Below are 25,644 nucleotides of genomic sequence, written 5' to 3' on the forward strand. Positions count from 1 at the left end.
AGAGAATGATACAGTGGAGAAAGACAGAATGGATGGAGATGAAGACTGAATAGAGAGAAAAGGGGGATATCTAATAACATGAGGAGGTAACAGAGACAGAAGAGGCAATGCAGGTGGGAGAAGAAATAAGAAGCAAACATGCATGTATGTGCCATTTTACCATTGTTTGGGTTTACTGCCACCTCTTCCCCTTTTCCCTTTCACACACGAGTAGGAAATGTCTCTGAACTAGTATAGTAATAGCACAGCCATTGAGATCTAAGGTTTGTGAGAAAGTGCCCTCTTTCTATATGGTTGCCCCCACGTTTTGCTGAACTGCTGATGTACTTTGACTGAGTGTGACCTGGGCTCCTGCCAATCAGGTACCCAAGACCTATGTTCTTTCCCTAAAACTGCATAGAAGACCAAAGCCAATTGGCACTCCTTGGCCACAGGTCAGCCCCTGGTAAATGGTACCACAAGTACCAAGCACACTGTGACCTGAGTAAGCCTCTAAGGGCTGCAGCACTTATTGTCCACCCATAGAGGCCCTGTCCCTTTACACTCACACACTGCTTTAAGACTGCGTGTTTTGGTGCAGAACAAAGTGAAGAGTCGACATGGCACACATCCCTGTATGCCATGCCTACAACCCACTGCCCTAGCATAGATCAGCCAGCCATCTAGCTGGGTGCACTATACCAGTGGTAAAGGTACAGGTGCTTTAGCCCTGTACCCCTCCAGTATCTAAGCCAATTCCTAGACATTGTAAGTGCAGCAATGCCATTAAGAGTATATGGTGCTGGGAGTTTGCCATTACGAATTCCACAGTACCATAATGACTTTACTGAAAACTGAGAAGTTTGGTATCAAACTTCTTAGCAGTTTAAACCCACACTAATGCCAGAGTGGTATTTAATGAAAAATGCACACAAAGGGCTTCTTGGAGATGCTCCCTGAAAAATGACCTGACACCAGTGTCCAGGCTGAGTGGCTGCTCCGCAGCAGCAACCACATGACATGTTTCTGGACCCCTTTGTCGAGAGCCTGCTGCTCTTGGGGGCCTGAAACAATGCACATCCTGTGACGAGGTGCCGAGCTTCCTCCCCCAGGATGGGCAGGGTCCACGAAGGGGAAGCTTCAAAGGCTTGCCACCTTTGTGAGCTTCCCCAGGCCTTTTGCTGCTTCCAGAAACTGGTCCCCACTGGTTTGACTCCCACTTTGGGCGGGAGAACCGGCCCACCTTTGCCAATCCCCCCCCTAGGTGGAGGAGGTGAGGTGAAACAGCACAAAAATAAAAAATAAAAATATATAAAAAAGAAGAACATATCAAATTTTATTATAACAAATCCTAATTAAACAGTTAAAAACGAATTTCATTTCACATAATTGTATGTTCATTAACCAAGAAAACATATCCTCCGTAAACAACCTTTCTTCACAATTATTCTAATATACATATTATATACATATAGAACAGGAGAAGGTAAAACATTATATTGGAGCAGCCACATAATAGATTCATATGATGGAAGGAAATGTATTAATTCAATGAAGAGTGGTAATGGAATAATTAAAAAGATTCAGACCAAATGGGAATCCAATAATGATGTGAAATTATTGAGCTAGTACATGCTTACCTTCTATAATGATTAGTTGTATAAAATAGCAATTTTTCTGATAATGACATCAATGTCTTCCAGTGAGCCGTATTGCCAAAATAATGCGATTTATATCGAAAGTATACAAACGGAACACATATATAATTGTAAATGTTCCTTAATAATCTCTCAAATTCATCATCTGAGATGTTATCTACAGTGAACCTTACTTACCTCACCAAGACTGATGGATAAATCACTCAAGGGTGTTCGAAAGTTCAAAGTTATTTGAAGTGAGATCAAACGTTGCACGATTTAAAATATGATGTGGTCACAGCTTTTATTCTGTCGTTGTAAGATATATGATATTATATCTTTCAACCTAAAATAATAACATAATAATTTACTCAGAGAAAATAAAATAGATATAGAAAACATTAATGTGCTATTTAGAGAACACACATCTAACTAATAGGTCGGATTTATGGATACTAGGAGTTGACCATTTTCCTACCCTCCAGTCTAAACAGTTGTGTAGATCACGGCCATGTTATGGTAATATAGATGTGGGGCGTTATCTATCGCTAGGATACTAGTAGTTGACCGTTTTCCTACCTACCGGTCCAAACAGTTGTCTAAATTGCGGCCATGTTATGGTAATGTATAAATGTGCGACGTTGTCTAACAGTAACTCATGTGTCCGTCTCTGGACTGACATGCAAATAAACTAGTACTGTTTGTAACACGAACAATTTTTTCATAAGCTACGTCGCAATCCATAACTTAATTTTAGTTAGTACCGATACGATGGTGGCCACCTTTCCTAATATCGGCAATACGCTACAATTTAGGTATGCGAATAAAATATGACAACGATCTTAATATTAATGCCCTCATTCTAATCGCTCCCCATCGAAGTGCATCCAAGTATTAAAACCACTTACCAAGCGTTTAGCCGCTTAGGTCATGTAGAGGCGTTAAAACGGAGATTTCCTGTTAGCAGCTGACTCTTTAAAAGCTGGCCCATATATACGAGACTACAATCGAGGAAAAATTTGTTTAAAAAGGGCGAATCGTGGACTATACAAAAAATGTGGTTTAACCAAACTAAAAGGCTATCTATTCTAATTGGGACCAACGGGTAAAGGCTCATCTTAGTAACGGCAGAATGCGGCGGTATAATGACGTCCAAATCAAGGATAGTTGTTGGCGCCAAACGGCTGCAACCGGATGTAACAAACGGACAAACATCCGGTATGATCTTTAAATAGCGGGTACGTGCATGTCACGTAACTCGGCAGCTGAAGGCTCTTAAAGGTATATTAGCCCATAAACAAGATTGTGACTCGAGCTTCTCCTGCTGGCCCAAAGAATTTAATATATATCTAATGATGGATAACAAAGACGTGCAAGCAGTATAAATACTAACTATAACTTAAAACAATAGACTAATTAAAGAAATTTGTGATTAAAATAAAATAATAATTCAGAATGTCTATACATTAAAGACATGCTAAATATAAAAACAATACATTATAGTGTTGGTCTATTTAAGATTAAACCATCATTAGGGAAAGAATGTAAGATAACTTCCTAATTGATATTATAGACATAACTAACATTACAAGATCCAGTCCAACGATTCATGTAATTAAAACGTCAGGCTTATGAGGACCAATAAGTTAGACGATCCATATCATGTTCAGAGGAACAGCAAGTTGGACAACTAATTTACTGACGTAATTCAGAATATCGCATTCTCCCAGGGGATTTCGCTGTTCAATCCTTGTTTAAAAGTATTAAAAACAAAAATCCAATAAACCTCTCTTTTCTTACGAATGGCGCAACCACCTTTGTCATCACGTGTTCTGATCTTTTCTAAAACACGCCATTGAAAATCCTCTGGTTTGTGGTTCATTTCGACAAAGTGTTTCACTAATGGGGCTGTGAGTTTCCCTGTTCTCACGGCAGATCTATGTTCTGTAAGTCGAACTTGAATGGATCTGCTGGTCTCGCCAACAAGGCCACATGGGCATAAAATAAAATACACTAAGTTGGCTGTCTTACAATTCCAAATTTCACTTGCTCTGGTGGTGAAGCCATTGTGTGTAAAATGCTCACCTCCTAAAATGTTCATGCAAGATTTACACGATGAGCATTTGACTGTTCCTCGGACTGGGAGGTTGCTCAAAAGGGATCTCTGACGGATGTATGACGTTACAATGCAACTTTTACAACGCACTACCATTACAACGAAATTTTTACAACGCAAAATCTATTACAACGCATACATTTACAACGCACGTTTTTACAACGCATATACCTTTACAACGCAAGTATTGGTATGTATATAATACTTTTTTTATGTAAATTAATTAAAATAATATAATATAATTTAATTTAATTTCATTAAATTAATTTAATTTAAATTGAATTTTACTTTATTTTTACACTGTACCCCTGTACCCCAAAAAACCAAAACTGACCCTGAACCCTAAAAATGCCCCTTTACCCAAAAACCAAAAACTGACCCTGAACCCTAAAAATACCCCTTTACCCAAAAACTAAAAACTGACCCTGAACCCTAAAAATACCCCTTTACCCAAAAACTAAAAACTGACCCTGAACCCTAAAAATACCCCTTTACCCAAAAATTAAAAACTGACCCTTAACCCTAAAAATACCCCTTTACCCAAAACCTAAAAACTGACCCTGAACCCTAAAAATACCCCTTTACCCAAAAACCCAAAACTAACCCTGAACCCTAAAAATACCCCTTTACCCAAAAACCCAAAACTGACCCTGAACCCTAAAAATACCCCTTTACCCAAAAACCCAAAACGATAACATTTTAAATATAATTATATACTTACCAATACTTACGTTGTAATGGTATGCGTTGTAAAGGTATCTGCGTTGTAAAAACATACGTTGTAAATGTATGCGTTGTAATAGTTTTTGCGTTGTTAAAGTTTCGTTGTAATGGTAGTGCATTGTAAAAGTTGCGTTGTAAACGTTGTTTCCCTCTCTGACTGCTTCCTAGCCGTTCAGTATTCTTTCCAAATCTAGACTGCACAATAAGGTCTTTAATGTTCGTGTTTCTTTTATGTGCAAACAAAGGTTTGGCAAGATTGTTTTTAGAAGTAGGGTTACAGTTAAGAATATGTCAATTGGCATTAATGATCTGTTTGACACGATCATTAAGAGTAGAATGCCTTGTTATACAAACAAGTTGATCCTTAGTATTCAATTCTTTTGACTTCAAAAGGGCATCGCGATCATAAAATCGTGCTCTTTTGTAAGAGTCTCTGACTAATCTATGAGGGTAACCTCTATCCATAAAAAATTTTCTCATAGTGGCAGCTTGTTTATCATAGTCACTAAGACTTGTACAGTTCCTGCGGACCCTTAAGAACTGGGAAAAGGGAATGCTTTGTCGTTGACTCCTAGGGGGAAAGCTGCTGAAATGCAGCAATGTGTTACGTGCACAACACTTACAACGTAACTTTTACATCATAGAGCCTTTACAACACAACCATTACAACGCAAACTATTACAACGCATTGCTCTGGGGGGCGCTCTAGGATAGGGAATAGGTTAATTTACTATCCAATAACCTTCCCTAGTGGTCACGGGGACTGGAGTTGGAATAGTAAATTAAACTATTCACTATCCAGCGCCCAAAAGCACTATGCATTGTAATGGACTGCGTTGTAATACTTGCGTTGTAAAGGCATGCGATGTAAATGCATGCGTTGTAGTGTCATACATCCGTAGGTTTCACGTGAAGGTCAACCTGCAGTTTATTATTCTGATTTTTTATCAACAGATCCAAAAATTCAACATGATCTGTACTAAATTTTGCAATAAATTTTAAGTTTGTGTCAGTAAGATTAATCCATTCAAGGAACTCAAGTAGAGAATCTTTCCCATTGGTCCAGATAAAAAAGATGTTGTCAATATATCTGGATCAATGGGAAATAGATTCAAAAAAAGGAGCAATTTCATTGTCGATAAACTTATCTTCAAAAACCGACATGTAAATATTCGCTATGGATGGTGCAACAGAGGCACCCATACTTACACCTCTGATTTGACGATAAAGCGAATCTCCAAACTCAAAAATGTTTTCTGTTAAAACAATAAATAAACAGTCTATAAGGAATTTCTTGGGACAGTCAATGTTATGTTGATCAATAAACCAATCAGTTGCTATAATTGCTTCTTTCAAAGGGATATTACTATATAAGGATTTAATATCCATAGGAACCAGAATGTCTTTATTGGGATCAAAGTCCAGATTTTCAAGTGTATTAATCATATGTCCCGTATCTTTGATGTAAGATTTAATTTTGGGAATATGAGGTCGCAAATAATAGTCAACGAATTTGGATAGGGGTTCCGTTATAGTCCCTATGGTTGATACAATTGGTCTATAAGGAGGATTAGTAACATTTTTGTGTATCTTGGGGAAACCATAGATACATCCTGTCTTACCTTTATTAGTACTTAAAAATTCATGTTCCTTTGGACTAATTAATCCGTTTGACAAAGCTTCATTAGTCAAACATTGAATCTTTTTAAAAATTGTAACCGATGGATTAGAATTGATTTTAAGGTAGGTGGAATTGTCATCTAACATAGTCTTCATATTTTGTTCGTACTTATTAGAATCAACTAGGACAATGCCTCCACCTTTATCACATCCCTTGATTACAAGGCTTTTATTATTAGAAAGTGCTTTAAGAGCCAGTGATTCATTTTTATTCAGATTGTAAAGAGGCTTAGGAATAAATTTCAATGTCCTTTCAAGTTTTTGAAGTACTGTAAGTTCAAAGGCAGCCACCTCGGGACCCAATTGGTCCAGAGATGGACTAAAAGTAGAAGGCAATGATAACTTACTTTGTTCATAGGGGTTCATATTCTCATTTTCATTTATTTCAAAAAACTTTTTTCACCTAATCTTTCTGAAAAAAGAAATAATATCTTTGTGTAATTCAAAAATATCCACATGCGCATGAGGCACATATGAAAGGCCCTTAGATAACAGTGACTCACTATGACAGTCAAGAACAGTGGTTGACAAATTGAAGATTGGGATTACATCCCTCGACCCCAATATTGCCGATTGCGGGTCTCCCTGATAAACTGGGGTTCCGGCGGCGGATGTTGTTGCTGCTGTTGATGTTGTTGATGTTGATAATTTTTCTGAAAATTTCCCCTGCCCTGACCTTGGAACCTTACTCTGGGGCGTCCCCGACGAGGCCCTCTGTTGGATAAAAAAGGTTGTTGTGGCCGAGTACCCGAATACGAACTATAGGAACCTTCCGATTCATAATAATTATTCGGGCCCTCTCCTTCAGAGTCTGATGTATCAGAGAAATTATTCACCCTCTGAGGGGCAGTCCTCGTCTCATCAATATAATGATTTTGTTGGTAAAAATCTTTATTTAAAAAGGGATAGGCTGTTTCCTCAGTATAAAACCTTTTCTCCCTCGCCAGTTTATCTGTTTTGCGTTTGTTGAGGTAATTAATGAAGGATTCTAGTTCTTTGTTTGATTCTTCTATTTTTTTCAATGCTTCCTCAACTCCATTACTCTGTTTAAGTTTTTCTTCAAGTTCATCCATTTCAATTTTAATAGCGACTGCTAGTTCTTTAGAGGTCTCCACAATTAGGATCATTAAATCCCGGGAGCACCTATTCGCTATTAGACTCCATTTTTCTAAAAAGGGTCTATGGTGTACAAACAACCCTGGTGTATTGCGAACTCTTAACCCACTAGGGATAATCCCTGATCTCAAATAAATTCACCATGAGCCTCCATCCTGAGGAGTTTTTTCTTTAAATCAAAAAGTTTTCTGGTCTCATCAATGCTTCCATTGTTGGTACTTGTATTATTAGATGACACTGAAGTACCTACCAATAAAGCACATTCCTGGTCGGTAAACCCAAAGGTTTTTAATTGGGCCATAGGTAAAGACGTGAGACAGAAAATTCAAATATGTAATGTAACTGCTCCAATATCTGACAATTCAATCATAAGAATATAGTAATATGCTATTACAAAGCCCTGCACAGGCAAGCTGTGGGAAATAATGCGAGAAAAACAAGGGCCCCCTGATTCAGAAATAATCTAATTCCTAGGACAGGGAAAAACTGGTTGCTTGTAACATTTCTAGGCAATAATAACAATGAAATACGAGAAAGGTTGTAAGGAACAAGAACATACAAAATTACACTATTAAAAAACTTATACATTTACATTGTAATCATAGTTCATAAGAATGAATTACACAATAATTGTTACAAAAAAAAGGGATTAAAACATTATAATTTTGAGACAATGATTTACACAGCTTAAAAAAGCATATAATTATATAATAGCAATTGGTAGATCGACGCGCGTTTCGGCGTTAGAGGAACGCCTTCTTCAGGAGCTACAAATGATGCTAAAAATAAAAAATACAAATATATAAAAAAGAAGAACATATCAAATTTTATTCTAACAAATCATAATTAAACAGTTAAAAACTAATTTCATTTCACATAATTGTATGTTCATTAACCAAGAAAACATATCCTTAGTAAACAACCTTTCTTCACAATTATTCTAATATACATATTATATACATATAGACCAGCAGAAGGTAAAACATTATATTGGAGCAGCCACATTATAGATTCATATGATGGAAGGAAATTTATTAATTCAATGAAGAGTGGTAATGGAATAATTAAAAAGATTCAGACCAAATGGGAATCCAATAATGATGTGAAATTATTGAGCTAGTACATGCTCACCTCCTTCTATAATGATTAGTTGTATAAAATAGCAATTTTTCTGATAATGACATCAATGTCTTCAAGTGAGCCGTATTGCCAAAATAATGCGATTTATATCTAAAGGATACAAACGGAACACATATTTAATTGTAAATGTTCCTTAATAATCTCTCAAATTCATCATCTGAGATGTTATCTACAGTGAACCTTACTTACCTCGCCAAGACTGATGGATAAATCACTCAAGGGGGTTCGAAAGTTCAAAGTTATTTGAAGTGAGATCAAACGTTGCACGATTTAAAATATGATGTGGTCACAGCTTTTATTCTGTCGTTGTAAGATATATGATATTATATCTTTCAACCTAAAATATTAACATAATAATTTACTCAGAGAAAATAAAATAAATATAGAAAACATTAATGTGCTATTTAGAGAACACACATCTAACTAATAGGTCGGATTTATGGATACTAGGAGTTGACCATTTTCCTACCCTCCAGTCTAAACAGTTGTGTAAATCACGGCCATGTTATGGTAATATAGATGTGGGGCGTTATCTATCGCTAGGATACTAGTAGTTGACCGTTTTCCTACCTACCGGTCCAAACAGTTGTCTAAATCGCGGCCATGTTATGGTAATGTATAATTGTGCGACGTTGTCTAACAGTAACTCATGTCAGAGATCCCTTTTGAGCAACCTCCCAGTCCGAGGAACAGTCAAATGCTCATCGTGTAAATCTTGCATGAACATTTTAGGAGGTGAGCATTTTACACACAATGGCTTCACCACCAGAGCAAGTGAAATTTGGAATTGTAAGACAGCCAACTTAGTGTATTTTATTTTATGCCCATGTGGCCTTGGCTATGTTGGCGAGACCAGCAGATCCATTCAAGTTCGACTTACAGAACATAGATCAGCCGTGAGAACAGGGAAAATCACAGCCCCATTAGTGAACCACAAACCGGAGGATTTTCAATGGCGTGTTTTTGAAAAGATCAGAACACCTGATGACAAGGGTGGTTGCGCCATTCGTAAGAAAAGAGAGGTTTATTGGATTTTTGTTTTTAATACTTTTAAACAAGGATTGAACAGCAAAATCCCCTGGGAGAATGCGATATTCTAAATTACGTCAGTAAATTAGTTGTTCAACTTGCTGTTCCTCTGAACATGATATGGATCGTCTAACTTATTGGTCCTCATAAGCCTGACGTTTTAATTATATGAATCGTTGGACTGGATCTTGTAATGTTAGTTATGTCTATAATATCAATTAGGAAGTTATCTTACATTCTTTCGCTAATGGTGGTTTAATCTTATATAGACCAACACTATAATGTATTGGTTTTATATTTAGTATGTCTTTAATGTATAGACATTCTGAACTATTATTTTATTTTAATCACGAATTTCTTTAATTAGTCGATTGTTTTAAGTTATAGTTAGTATTTATACTGCTTGCACGTCTTTGTTATCCATCATTAGATATCTATTAAATTCTTTGGGCCAGCAGGAGAAGCTCGAGTCACAATCTTGTTTATGGGCTAATAAACCTTTAAGAGCCTTCAGCTGCCGAGTTACGTGACATGCACGTACCGGCTATTTAAAGATCATACCGGATGTTTGTCCGTTTGTTACATCCGGTTGCAGCCGTTTGGCGCCAACAACTATCCTTGATTTGGACGTCGTTATACCGCCACATTCTGCCGTTACTAAGGTGAGCCTTTACCCATTGGTCCCAAATAGAATAGATAGTGTTTTAGTTTGGTTAAACCACATTTTTTGTATAGTCCACGATTCGCCCTTTTTAAACTAATTTTTCCTCAATTGTAGTCTCGTATATATGGGCCAGCTTTTAAAGAGTCAGCTGCTAACAGGAAATCTCCGTTTTAACGCCTCTACATGACCTAAGCAGCTAAACGCTTGGTAAGTGGTTTTAATACTTGAATGCACTTCGATTGGGAGCGATTAGAATGAGGGCATTAATATTAAGATCGTTTTCATATTTTATTCGCATACCTAAATTGTAGCGTATTGCCGATATTAGGAAAGGTGGCCACCATCGTATCGGTACTAACTAAAATTAAGTTATGGATTGCGACGAAGCTAATGAAAAAATTGTTCGTGTTACAAACAGTACTAGTTTATTTGGATGTCAGTCCAGAGACGGACACATGAGTTACTGTTAGACAACGTCGCACATTTATACATTACCATAACATGGCCGCGATTGAGACAACTGTTTGGACCGGTAGGTAGGAAAACGGTCAACTACTAGTATCCTAGCGATAGATAATGCCCCACATCCATATTACCATAACATGGCCGTGATTTACACAACTGTTTAGACTGGAGGGTAGGAAAATGGTCAACTCCTAGTATCCATAAATCCGACCTATTAGTTAGATGTGTGTTCTCTAAATAGCACATTGATGTTTTCTATATTTATTTTATTTTCTCTGAGTAAATTATTATGTTATTATTTTAGGTTGAAAGATATAATATCATATATCTTACAACGACAGAATAAAAGCTGTGACCACATCATATTTTAAATCGTGCAACGTTTGATCTCACTTCAAATAACTTTGAACTTTCGAACCCCCTTGAGTGATTTATCCATCAGTCTTGGCGAGGTAAGTAAGGTTCACTGTAGATAACATCTCAGATGATGAATTTGAGAGATTATTAAGGAACATTTACAATTAAATATGTGTTCCGTTTGTATCCTTTAGATATAAATCGCATTATTTTGGCAATACGGCTCACTGGAAGACATTGATGTCATTATCAGAAAAATTGCTATTTTATACAACTAATCATTATAGAAGGTGAGCATGTACTAGCTCAATAATTTCACATCATTATTGGATTCCCATTTGGTCTGAATCTTTTAAATTATTCCATTACCACTCTTCATTGAATTAATAAATTTCCTTCCATCATATGAATCTGTAATGTGGCTGCTCCAATATAATGTTTTACCTTCTGCTGGTCTATATGTATATAATATGTATATTAGAATAATTGTGAAGAAAGGTTGTTTACTAAGGATATGTTTTCTTGGTTAATGAACATACAATTATGTGAAATGAAATTCGTTTTTAACTGTTTAATTATGATTTGTTAGAATAAAATTTGATATGTTCTTCTTTTTTATATATATATTTTTTTTATTTTTAGCATCATTTGTGGCTCCTGAAGAAGGCGTTCCTCTAACGCCGAAACGCGCGTCGAGCTACTAATTGCTATTATATAATTATGTGCTTTTTTAAGCTGTGTAAATCGTTGTCTCAAAATTATAATGTTTTAATCCCTTTTTTTGTAACAATTATTGTGTAATTCGTTTTTATGAACTATGATTACAATGTAAATGTACATTAAAATATACGTTTTTTAATAGTGTAATTTTGTATGTTCTTGTTCCTTACAACCTTTCTCGTATTTCATTGTTATTATTGCCTAGGAATGTTACAAGCAACCATGATAGGGGGTGTATTCACCCCCAGGAAGGGACCCATTGCTCTCAACCTTTTACTTATCTGTAAGACCCCTAAATCTAGTATTTAGAGGCACCCCTGAACCTTGCCTCCTCAGACAAGCAACGACCAAGAAGAAAAGAAGACGAAGAACCGAACAGCTGTGCTAAAGCTAAGAAGAGTTGAACGCCCACTTACTTGGCCCCAGCCCTACCGGCCTGTTTCCACCTCGAAGCTGCAGAAGCCAAACTCCAGTGTGTCCTGCAGCCAGCAACCTCAAAAACCCGAGGACCTGCCCTGCCTTCCAAAGAAAAGACTTTGTCTCCAGTGAACACTGGATTTGTTCACCAACAGACTCCACCTCTGACAAAATACGCGAGTCTGCACCACTCTGCACCCCTCGTCCCCGGCCCAAGTTCGAGTGGCCCAACACCACGAGGAGGTCTCCCTGGTGATTTTGACCCAAGATCTGGTGATATGCAACTTTTCTCGAATCTCCCAGCGAAGCCTGCAGCCTCTCTCTGGAGGATGCCTTCAACCACGACCCTAGCTTTTAGGAGAAACCCGACGGCTAAAGACACCCCTGCACCCAAAGCCCCACGGCCTTGGGTGGCCCAAACGATAGTGCCCCAGCATCCCCAGGCATCCCAACTTACCTCTCCAACCAGTGGTCACCCCGAGAATATCTTCATCCCCGAGCCTGCAGTCTTTGTTGAAACCAGAGAATCCCCATTGCAATCAACAGGGCACCCACGCCAAAACAGCACCCTGCACCCAGCCACTCCTGCGCTGCTGCTACTGCACTTTTTGTGCTAAACAGGATCCCCCTTCACTCTGAGCCTAACAGCAGGACCTTTGCTCCCACAACCCAGGGGCCTGCTTGTAAACAGCCACCAACCGGAGGCCCCCTATCCTTATTGGATAACATTGGGCCACAACAGTCTGCACCCGGCTGCCCTAGTGCAGCTGAGGGTGTAACAAGAGTGCATCCTTGATCCTGGGGGAACCCTTGCTCTAACCCCAGAAACTCAACCTCAAAGACCAGTCACTTACCTGGTAATCGTTAACTTCATTTCTCTACACAGGAACCTATTGACTGTTTTTCTCTGAAAAATGTTGTGTGTGTGGAGTTGATTTGTATGACGACCTGAAAAATAACAATTGTGCTAAACTGATTTTACTTACATTTTCTCTAGGAAATGTCCCAGTGTGATATCTGGGCATATCACACAGAATAGAAAAAGTAATCTAAAAAGTAAATAAAAAGTAATCTGTACAGTAATTTCAATACCTTGACTTACCTGTATTTCAAACAACTGGTTTTGAACTTGCATTCACTTGTAAACACTGCATAATATATTGCAAAGCATTTATTTAACTTACCTCTGCCAAGAAATAAAATGATGAAACAATATTTTTATACAAATAAAATTGGTCTGAGTTCAGCCATTCATTTTGTGACATCATGTGCTGATTGAATGTGCATAAGAAATGCTTAACACTACCCTCTGATACAGCCTTACTTCTCGCCCACACTACCACAAATGGAGCTTAAGGTGCTATCTACTTTCACCTCTGCCTACCTTTGAGGACCCTGGACTCTGTGCACACTATACCTCGTTTTGGTATACTATATACAGAGCCAGCTTGCTGCAAGGTTTTCTGCCAAACCTGAATGTCAGCATTTGTATCTACTGGAAGTGACATCAGCAGGGCTGTGGGATGTGACAATAAGAGTTACAACTGTGACAGCAGGTCTCTGAAAATCTGTTGCAGGACTTTCAGGATGTTAATGTGGAATATCACTTAAAAGAGAATGGCTTCAGAACAATTCACTCATTCACCTACTTCTACATTTTTGTCAGTGAGTTCAGCACCTACTCAGAGATCTGTACCTCTAACCTATATGCCATTCATGCCTTAACTGTACATATTGGGTGACCGATGAACCTTTGTACTAGAGTACTCTGCTGCGTTTGTTCTGCAGGGAATGAAAGACTGTGTTCCAAGCATTTGAAAAGGATTCTCTGTAATTATTAACTCTCTGGGAAAAGTAGAAGGTGGAGGCTATGATAAGCCTATGTCATCTGTTTGTACCACCGTTCGGGAGGGTGTAGTGCCCCACTACACATGCCGGAACTATACAATTAACAGATGCAGCATACTGAGCATGGATGATCCTTTTTAAATGCTTGGAATGGTTTTTCATAACTTTACTTCAACAATCTGAATAAAGAATAACTACATCACCAATGAAACATCGCTACAACCTCCACCTTCAACCACAGTTTTTCTGTCACCGCAAGAAAAAACTTCTAACATGTACTACCTCTTGAGGCCAACCTGCATGGCTAATATCCATGACGATTTCCAATTTTTCATCTACTTTAGATTTCTTAAATGATCCTTGAGAAAATCCATTGGGACGAAACACGTATTAGCTGTAGCAATGTATAATTTCATTTGGGAGCCTCAATCAGCATTAAAAACTCTACTGTGTTAAAATTAGGTTTGAGTTTCATATGGATTTTGATATGAATAATTAGTTAGTATTCCAATACATACTTTTCTATCATTAAATACATAAGTCCATAAGGCCAAAGGTCTAGGAACCACCAGTAGGTAACAGGGTGGCTGGTATTGTAGTAGCACCAAAGGTTTGACATTTAGATCTTGCGTTCACTTGCGCACTATGGTTTTGGATATGCAACAATCTCATGACTGCTGCTGCCTATCTCTGCACATTTCCATATAGGACCAAGAACATAGAGTAAGGTTAGTGTGGTCAAATATATCCAAACATCAGGCCCTCTCATTCCTGCACTTTTTGTCATCCAAAAGTATTGCAATCCCTTTGGGCTGTGTACACTGAGCAACAACACGGGAACAGGGCAAATGCATAGAGTATGATACTCACTCGTACAGATTTTTGTAAAGCACCTCAAAACTTGGAGTAAACAGCAAATTCCGCCAAAACAGAGGGCCCTAGATGAGATATAAGGATGCACATAGAAAATGTGAAGGTTCGCACTTCGTTAGAGGATATATTGTAATATATGGACTTAATTCACAAACAATCTTCGTGAAAGCTGCAAATCTAGCACTTGTTAATTTCTGGAAGGTGATTCACAAAACTCCTCACTTCAAATTTTTCCTCAGGCTGGCCTCTGTTGCTTCTTTCAAAAAAGAACTTGGGCTCCTTAGATACTGGCTCATTGGGTTTCACGTTCATGTTTGTCTTTCTTCATCTTAACGTTGGACGAAAAATGAAATGAAGGAACAGTCCTCTCCTGAATTGAAGATTAAACAACTTGTTCAGTGCAGGAAGGCCATACCCTACATCAGACCATGCAGAGAAAAAGAGATGATTCTCTTCTTGAACAATAGCATTCAGAAGAGAAGGAGCTACACGCAACTCAGCAAACCAGTTACTGCACAAGAGCATTATTAGAAATGGGGTCTCTAATTGGCAGTGGTTTGCACCATGTCCAAGTAGGGACCCGCACTCCCATCAGGGTAAGAGAGTCACACAGCTAAGATAAACCATGCTCACCCCCTTTGAGGTTCCGTGAGAATCATTACGATGTTTTGAGCATGAACGAATATGGGCAAGTTTGGTATCTATGAACCGTAAATGACGAGTTTAGTAAGTGTACGCGTTTTCGCTACGCTACTTGGTAGGGTTCGCCTTATTTACGTGTCCCTACGTCTGAACCCTCGGGTTCCATTTTAGATACGGCATCCATTTTGTTTCTTGCCCTCACGTAGTCGACGGACAGGCAAATGTCCGCATCATGACCCTGGGATTCCCAAGCTTTCCGGACGACGCATATCCCTTTTGTTGTGTCTTTTATGACAGTGGAATCACGCTGCAAGGGCAGATGGTTCCGCACAAGGGTAATCTTGCCACGGCGGGCTATTGATTCAGCCCCGCATGTGGTAGGCTCGAGTCCTTTGATCCTGCGATCGTGCTTCCAATACTTCCCCCACACTCTTCTCTCTCTTGTTGTCTGACTTCCTTGCAGCTGCTCTTGTCTCTTTCTCTTGCTTATTTACAACTCAAGTGGAATGTACCTAACGGTGGGAAGATGTGCTTTTACAGTTGGGAACTGGTGATGTTACTGTAATTATGTTCCGGGGTTCTGAAAACATGAAAGCGACCCTTTTTGAGTTTACTGTGGAAACTGAGTCGTAACCTTTTGTTCGTAATGTTAGTCTATGTCGAAAACTAGTATAAAAGGAGCGACCCACATATGCAATTGGAAGCAGACTCTCAGAACCTACAATCCGTTGTACTTCTTGTGACTTTTGCCTCCCTGCAGTAATAAACGCTGATCTTTGACGCCGAAGGAAGTCTCCCGTGTCTCTGTCTTTAGTGCGCCAGAACAGGTATCCCACGAAGGTTTTAGGTGTTGTCCCCTGGCACCGCTGGGCCTTAATTAGCCCGGTCCTTCAGTTGGCGCCCAACGTGGGGCGACATCAGCGGTACCGGTCCAAAGCCTGACGATCGTGAGGAACTTCGTGTGAAATCTCCGAGGGAAGGTGCACCCCGCTTCATCGATCCTGTTGTCGAAATAAGTGGTCCGAAGATTTTTCCCGCGAAGATTCCCGCCTCCTGACGGCTACGACGGACCGATGCCCTGACTGTCGACCTGTTTTCGGTGCCTGGCGTAGACCTTTCGTATAAGCGGGACGATAGACGGGCCTTCCTGGTGACGCCATTGTGCTTTCAGTTAAGTATTTTGTGGGTCGCTCCCAGTGTCCTTAGTTGTTGTTGAGCTTGTTGAAGCTTTGTTGTATGCATGGTTCCATTGCATTTGTGGCTCTTACTTGTGGTTCTTAGTGGTTATTTGACAGTTGCAATTGCCAAAAACCGAGGGTTTTGTGTTTCACGAAGATTTAGCACTTCGGTAACCCTTGAAGTTTGATACTAGGTTAGTGTGCACGATGCCTAGCCATAGTGGTTTTCTTGGTTTCTTCAAATGTTGCACAATGGATTCCCGGTTGGAGGACTCGTGTCCGATACCTCCAGTTGGAACTCCGATATATGAGCTCTATAGTCGACATGGTGTGGGCCCTATTATATATAATGAATATTGGGTCCATTACACGAAAAAAGATGGTGTCCTTAGTTGGCCACCACATGGAAGTTTTGATCTCACGATTTTAGATAATCTTGAAGCTAAATTGTTTAAAAAGAAAGCTAGGCCAGCTATGTTTGATTCCTTTCGGTTGTGGCGTAAAGAGGCCAAGCAGAAAGAAATCAAACAGTCTAAAAAGAATCGAAGAGACGGTATGGTCCCGATAATGCAACTTGTACAACAATGTCAGCGAGATAAAGAAGAAAAAGAAATAGAAGTTTCTACTAGATTACATCACATGAGGATAGACAAATGTTATCCGGTTTTACCAACTAGTCCTGATAAGAAAGAGGAGGATCCGAAGGAGGATCCCTTGTTAACGTATTTCATGAACTCGCCACCTCCATATGCACAGGGTGCTACGGCTCCTGTAGTTCCTCCTGTAGTTCCTCCTGTAGTTCCGGCGGCTGCTGGTCAGCCCGTTGTTGGTCCTGTATTCGTCCCTCCTACTGCTCCCGTGCCTGTACCTCCTCAGCCTCTTATCCCTGCTACCCCGACTACCTTGCCTGCTTCTACTGTGCCTACCTTCACTTCTAATGTAGTTGCTCCTGTTCTTCTTTCTTCTTCTGTTCGTAATCGTATCCCTAACGCTGTTGCTACCCTTTATTCACCGCTTACTGGTCAGTTATTTCCACCTGATCTTTCCGAAACTCCCCAGAGACGGAGTCAGATCCCTAGTGGAAGGGAAAAAGAGACGTTAGTGACTATGGCACATAGGTGGATAAGACACCCTGCTAACCACACTCCACGCATGGTTTTCGACACGTTTTCTCAGTTTAATGAGCCTACGCAGAGATTCGTGTTTGAAGAAATGTGTAACTTTTTGAGGGAAGAATGGTATAATGATGATTTAGATAATGTACCGCCCGATATAACTGAGCTTCAGAGTAAATTCTCGAACAGTATGGTTGTAGGTGGAGATGTACGACGTGCACTAGAGCGATTGTTAGCCTGTAGATCCTCAGTGCCTTCTCGTGTATCATTTGATGATGACACCGACAAAACGAAAACGAACGCTGGTCAGTATCCTATGAGAGAGGTTCCGCCACTTTGGGTGCCAGGTGATCCACAAGCTCACCCTCCGGTTTTACCGCACTTCTGAAGAGTTTGGATACACCTCCCATGGAAACGATCAGAAGTTTTGCAAGTGAAGCAATCTTTGCCTGATCCACGTAAGAATCCGGCTGGTTATTATAAGGAGTTATCCCAATTGGTGGAAGCTTCTGTTATGAACCTTGCCGACATCGACATGCTGTTTGGTAATGTCGTACCGCAACCAGTTTGGGCGAAAATTCGCCAAGCAAATCATGCAAATGAGTTAGGTGGTGATTGGGCTGCACTAATAGCGGCTCATGGATTACAAGTTGGTGGGGCTAAGCCTGATCAGTTAATTTTAGATTTACCTCAGAAAATCATTACACTTATGAAAACTCTCATGCCGGCGATGAGGGTGAACTGGGATAAATTATCAGCCTGTAAGCAAAAGAAAGACGAGAGTGTCTCGGATTTCTTTACAAGGTTTGAAGAAGCGTTTGTCGACCACAGCGGTCAGGACATGGCTCCGAGGGAGGTCAGCGGTTATTTGTCGACAAGTTCGTGTCGAATTTGTTGCCTGAGCTATGCAACAAATTGAAGAATTCAGAAAGTGCATGGGCTGTTTCAACCACCGCACAGATATTAGCGACGGCTCAATTCTATGAGAATAGGGAAAAGGAAGAAAGTGATCGTGCAGATAAGAAAACGAAGGAGCTCAAAACGAAGGTTTTGTTGCAGCAAGCGTATCCTCCGCGATCAAATCAAAATGATTCGCAACAGCAGTATCGACCACGAGCACAGCCCAATAGGATGCAGTCGCGCTCTGACAACTTTAACTATAGATCTTCACTTGGGTATAATCAGTGCGCATATTGTAGGCGAGAGGGCCATATCAAGTATGATTGTCCTGCTCTACGTGATTGCCTTAATGGTGTGTCGACTAGAGGGGGTCGTGGTGGCCCCCAACAGTCATCTCGAGGTAGAGGCCGTGGTATCGCTCAAAGTCAGAACGAGCGCCCTCTTACTTCATCGGACGCGAATAATTGTTTTGATCAGCGCAATGTGAAGTCCGATACATCGGCACAGTACCATGTGGACGATTATTACACGGAACATGAGATTGTGACAGACGACAGTTACTAGGACAGCCATCGACAAAGAGAGGGAGTAGTGTCAGTTCCGGTTGATCAGAGAGGGCCGTACGTCGCAGTTGCCACATCTGGCGTCGTTGAGCCTTTTCTGTTAGACACTGGTGCGGCGAAAAGTTCCATCATGCATTCAAAACTCCCTGGCGCACCTTTGTCCGGCTTAACAAATGTTTCCATTGGATTCTCTGGCGCCCCGGTTAGTAATCCTGTCTCCAGCCCTTTGCCCCTTACTATTGGTCCTCGTGAGCTGGAGGCTCCATTGATTCTATCTACCGGTTGTGGTGAGAATCTTTTGGGTCTGGATTTGTTAAAACGGTTATATGCGACTTTGTATTGCTCTCCTGAGGGAGTGGAGCTTACATTAGGTCGGAGAGTAATTTCTCCTATGTACTTATCGATCGATAAATTCCCACCGGAATTGAGCTCCCTTCCTGCGTCTCTATGGGCCACGGGTCCCAATGATGTGGGTCTATTGGACATCCCTCCTTATGTGATCCAATTGAAACCGAATGTACGATTGCCACGTATACCTCAATATCGTATCTCTCTTGATGGTGAGCGAGCGCTATTGGCGATCGTTTACGACTTGATCCAAAAGGATGTCATTGAAGAAACTCGGGGAAATGTGTGTAACAGTCCTGTGCTACCCATTTTAAAATGAACTGATCCATCTAAACCTCCTGTGTATCGTTTCATAATCGATTTGAGAGAAGTGAATAAAATTGTGATTCCACAGTTTCCTGTGGTCCCTGATATCACGGCTTGTTGACCCTGATTCCAGCCACTGCCTCCTGGTTCACGGTGATCGATCTAAAGAATGCTTTCTTTAGTATCCCGATCGCTGAGGAAAGCAGAGACCTATTCGGATTCACATTAGGTGGTCGCAGTTTTAGACTGAAACGCGCTCCACAGGCCTACTGTGAGAGTCCGTCGATCTACAGTCAAGCCCTTAAAAGTCAGCTTGATGCCTTTGTGTTACCGGCAGGTGCGGCTTTGATTCAGTATGTTGATGACCTATTAGTAGCTGCAGATACTGAGATTATTTGCAGAACTGCTACCGTTTCGTTGTTACACCATTTGTGTGACCTACATCATAAGGTGTCACCTTCTAAGCTGCAATATTGTTGTCAAGAAGTAACCTACTTAGGTCACTTATTGTCAAAAGAAGGGAGAAGGTTGACCCCAGAGAGAATAGCAGCAATTGCTCGAATGACTGTGCCAAAAACTCAGAGAGATGTACGTGCCTTTCTAGGTATTACGTCATACTGCAGACAATGGATTCCGAATTTTTCATTATTGGCGAAACCATTGTTAGCTCTCACGTGCAAGGATGTCCCGACTCCGTTGCCTTGGACTGAAGAGTGTCAGAAAGGTTTTTCTGAATTACGTGATGCGTTGTGTTCGGCTCCTGTGTTAGGAACTCCTGACTACAGTAAGCCGTTTACACTATACGTTCACGAAAGGGATGGTTGCGCGTTGAGTGTTTTGACGCAACACTTTGGCGACAAACAACAACCATGTGCATATTTTTCCTCGACCTTAGATCCAGTGGCTAGAGCATTGCCGAGTTGTTTAAGAGCGACAGCGGCAGCTGCGGTGTCCATTCGACAGTCCGCTGGTTTGGTCATGAATAACATGCTTACGGTAATGGTTCCACATGCAGTCAATACTCTCTTGAACCGGACAAAAACTCAGCACTTGACGAGTGCAAGGTTGTCTGGCTATGAGCTGACGATCTTGGCAAGTCATATACGGATAAAACGTTGTAATGTGTTGAATCCAGCAACGTTGTTGCCGATTGGCATGGAATCAGATGATGTAGCACCGCATGACTGTTACTTAAGAACCGAGGAGGAGACAAAAGGTCGTGTCGACCTGAAAAACACTCCGTTGGTAGATCCCGATGGTACTTTGTATGTGGATGGTTCGTGTTTTAAGTTGCCGAATGGTGATGTAACGACTGCGTATGCTGTAGTGACATTGAGTACGGTTGTGGAGACTGCGAGATTGAGTCAGAGTTCGGCCCAAGCGGCCGAGTTAATTGCACTGACGAGAGCGTGTGTGCTGTCTAGAGGAAAACGGGTGAATGTGTTTACCGACAGCCAGTATGCATTTGGTGTAGCGCATAGTTTTGGACGTTTGTGGAGAGAACGTGGATTCTTTACGTCGCATGGCACGAAGATCCAGCATGGACAGCTTGTGAATGACCTCTTGGAAGCACTTACGTTGCCAACAGAAGTGGCAATAATTAAATGTAGTGCGCATCGGAAAGTGACGGATGATGTTGGCCATGGTAATGCGTTTGCGGATGAGACTGCTAAGAAGACCGCTAGAGATTTGACAAACCGAATGTATGTCGCAAGTCCAGTAAGATGGCCGGCAGAATCTAGCATTCGTGAGGACACAGTTGAGAGTGTGAAGGAGATACAGAATGAGGCTACTGATATGGAAAAGACTCGGTGGAAAGAAAGCACTGGGAAGTTAGACGAGAATGGATGTTGGGTTGATTTGTCGGAAAAGCAGAGATCGATGTTACCGGATGCGTATGTACTTGCCGTTGTTACGATGGCTCATGGCACAGCACATATTAGCTTGAAAGGCATATGTAAGTTGTTGTCTCCTGTATGGAAGAATGATGGGATCAGTAAGTGTGCGGAGAGAGTGGTCAAGAATTGTATGGTGTGTCTGATGTATAATCCTGGTAAGGGCACTCCCACTCCACCTGGCCATTTCGCTCCCCCTACATATCCTTTTGAGGTTATTCAGTTAGATTTCATCCACATGGAGAGATGCAACAATTTGAAGTATGTTTTAGTTGTGGTTTGTGCATTCTCCAGATGGATTGAAGCTTACCCTCTTAAGGATAATACTGCCCTGTCCACAGCAAAAGTTCTGCTCAAAGAGTATTTTTCCAGGTATGGAATGCCTCGGGTTGCATGGTCGGACAACGGAAGTGAGTTTGTGGGAAGTGTGATGAAGAGTGTGTGTCGTGGCCTTGGGATCAATCAAAAGTTCCACAGTGCCAATCATCCACAATCAGCGGGTTTGGTAGAAGGATACAATGGTACCCTGAAACTAAAACTTGCAAAAATTCAGGCAACTACTGGTTTATCATGGCCTGACGCTCTGCCCCTAGCTCTTTTATCGACTAGGGCGACCGTGCACTCTCGAGTAGGGCTTAGCCCATATGAAATTGTGTTCGGTCGTCCTGCTAATATTTGGGGGGTTCCGAGGCCTAAAGAGTTTGATAGGATTGAATATCCAATGTTGATTGACTATCTTAATGATCTGACTGCTAAATTGAGTTTGATTCATCAACAGGTCTTTGAGGCACTACCGGCACAGACAGACGATCCTGGTCATCGGCTCCAACCCGGTGATTGGGTACTCACCAGAAATTTCGGCTGAAAACGGAATCTAGAGCCGAGATTTGTGGGCCCCCATCAAGTGCTACTTGCAACGAGGACAGCAGTCCGGCTGGAGGGGAGGAAAAATTGGGTTCATGCAACCCACACCAAGAAGATACCGCTTCCTTTACCAGCTGACACATGGGTGAAAAAGGGCATTTCCTCGTCTCAGACTGATGTTCCGCTGCAATTTGTGCCATTTAGTGATGCTCAGTTAATTAAGAACAAATCAGTGCAATTAGACACTCCTGTTAAATCGTCGGAAACTTTGTCTTCGTCATCAGCATTGGAGAATTCAAGCTCTGAACCGTTACCTGAACACTCGGATACTGTTTTACCATCAGAACAATTGTTTGAAGAGCAGACTCAACCCGGGAGAAGTCGATACTTTGGCCGCGCGTTAAGGACAAATAAAAGAGCTCTGTTTTTTATTCCCCTTTTGAATTTACAGTACCCCTTACTGTTGCCATGAACATTGTGGACATTTTATATTGTGTTTACCTTTTCTTTTCATGCAGCTAAGAGACTATTATTGAATTGAATCTAATTCATTTAACCTATCATCTGGGTTGGCCGTAGGGCCGTGCGGGTACTTCCTTCGGTTTAGCAGCTATCGACACTAGGTCGGTTTCTTTTGTCGATTTCTGGGAACTCCTGGGAATTGGCAATCGCTACTCAGAACGAAGTGCGTCAAGAACGTCACGGACGGTTTTTTAGAGGATGGACTTCTCGAAGCTGTCGGAAAGAGAGAAAATGTCGGCGCAAAGATCAAAAGTGTTTTGCACAAAATGTTTTCTATTTCAGATCTTTATGTTGTTCCTAACTGTTTCAATGCTACTGGTGGGTGGAGTATATTTTGGGATCCAATTATTATTGCCTTCCATTTCACCTACTCCTCCTTCCTATAATCTGAATTTCGCTTCCACTGTTTCTCCACATTCCTTTCATCTTCTGCCCCAACATGAACAAGTCAGACGTGCAGAATTTAGGAACAATTCCTTCGTTCAACTCCTGCACCAGCATCAGTTGGTGGTAAATACTACCAATTGTTGGGTGTGTGGGTTAATGCCACATACCATGGATAGGGGTATTCCGTATTTGGTTCTTCCTTATAGTTCCCAAGGGTCGGCACGAGCATTTCAAATTATGTTCCGTAGTGCACTAGATTCCTACCCCCATCGAGAGCCACGCTCAGCAAGCTTTGGTCCTGGTCCGTACCACAAGCCTCTGGCGACAGCGATTGCTGATCTAGATAGAGACATTTTTGATGTTTCGCTTATCCCAGAGGAGGAAGTGCAGGCCTATAAATACCTTAGCGAAGCTGAGTATAGTATATCAGTGGGTGATAGACAGCTTAAAAGCTCGTCTCCGATCTGGATTGTACCTCACCTGGGCCGTTTCTGTCTGCAGGGTCATGGCCGAAATCCGAGAGCTCAGCTCGGGAAGAGTGCTTGTGTGGATACTTACGTTTTACCAATGCTCTCTTCCCCTGTCTTCCTGACTGCCAAGGGTACCTATTTTGTATGTTATGATCGCGCATATACGTGGTTGCCCCATGACTTCTCGGGTACGTGTTATATCGCTAATCTTTTGCCACCGACTTTTACTGTTGCTTCAGATTACCACAAGACTAGAGTTGTGAGAGGCGTTATTAGTAAAGAAGATACTTCCGGTCAAGAAGCAGGAGACTTCTTTAAGGGTTTCCTTCCGTTTTGGGGCCCTATGGTTAATAGCAGGAATCTGAGACAGTTAACTCGCGTGGTAGAGTCGACTGCCAACATAACTGCAAGTGCCCTTGGTAACCTGGCAGCAGAGCTTCAAGCGGATAGGCTTATGACGTTGCAGAACCGTATGGTTCTAGACGTTGTACTAGCAGATAGGGGTGGAGTCTGTAAGGTCATCCATTCGAGTTGTTGCATATTTATACCAGATAATGCTCCAACTGTCTATCAAGCCATCACGAAGTTGCATAAGATCTCAGAGTCCATACACGTGGACGAGGGAGATTGGACGCTACTAGGATGGTTTTGGGGTCTAATGTCGACGTGGGGTTGGAAAATTCTGATGATCATAGGGGTTGTTGTGGCGTTTTTATTCACATGTTGTCTTTGTGTGCAGTGTGGTCCTGCCTTATGTGGCCTCTGTGCTACTACGTGTATAAGAAGGCCATCTGTTACCAAAGAGGCATTGATGGATAAGATAATGTTCCAACAACATCTGAATGATCTGATGAATATCGAGATCGACTTTGACTTCGATTAGTTCTTGCCTACATGAGGGCAAAAGGAGCGTCTGAGGTTCCGTGAGAATCATTACGATGTTTTGAGCATGAACGAATATGGGCAAGTTTGGTATCTATGAACCGTAAATGACGAGTTTAGTAAGTGTACGCGTTTTCGCTACGCTACTTGGTAGGGTTCGCCTTATTTACGTGTCCCTACGTCTGAACCCTCGGGTTCCATTTTAGATACGGCATCCATTTTGTTTCTTGCCCTCACGTAGTCGACGGACAGGCAAATGTCCGCATCATGACCCTGGGATTCCCAAGCTTTCTGGACGACGCATATCCCTTTTGTTGTGTCTTTTATGACAGTGGAATCACGCTGCAAGGGCAGATGGTTCCGCACAAGGGTAATCTTGCCACGGCGGGCTATTGATTCAGCCCCGCATGTGGTAGGCTTGAGTCCTTTGATCCTGCGATCGTGCTTCCAATACTTCCCCCACACTCTTCTCTCTCTTGTTGTCTGACTTCCTTGCAGCTGCTCTTGTCTCTTTCTCTTGCTTATTTACAACTCAAGTGGAATGTACCTAACGGTGGGAAGATGTGCTTTTACAGTTGGGAACTGGTGATGTTACTGTAATTATGTTCCGGGGTTCTGAAAACATGAAAGCGACCCTTTTTGAGTTTACTGTGGAAACTGAGTCGTAACCTTTTGTTCGTAATGTTAGTATATGTCGAAAACTAGTATAAAAGGAGCGACCCACATATGCAATTGGAAGCAGACTCTCAGAACCTACAATCCGTTGTGCTTCTTGTGACTTTTGCCTCCCTGCAGTAATAAACGCTGA

The sequence above is a fragment of the Lissotriton helveticus genome, chromosome 7, assembly GCF_964261635.1.
Source record: "Lissotriton helveticus chromosome 7, aLisHel1.1, whole genome shotgun sequence".
Taxonomy (NCBI): Eukaryota; Metazoa; Chordata; class Amphibia; order Caudata; family Salamandridae; genus Lissotriton; species Lissotriton helveticus.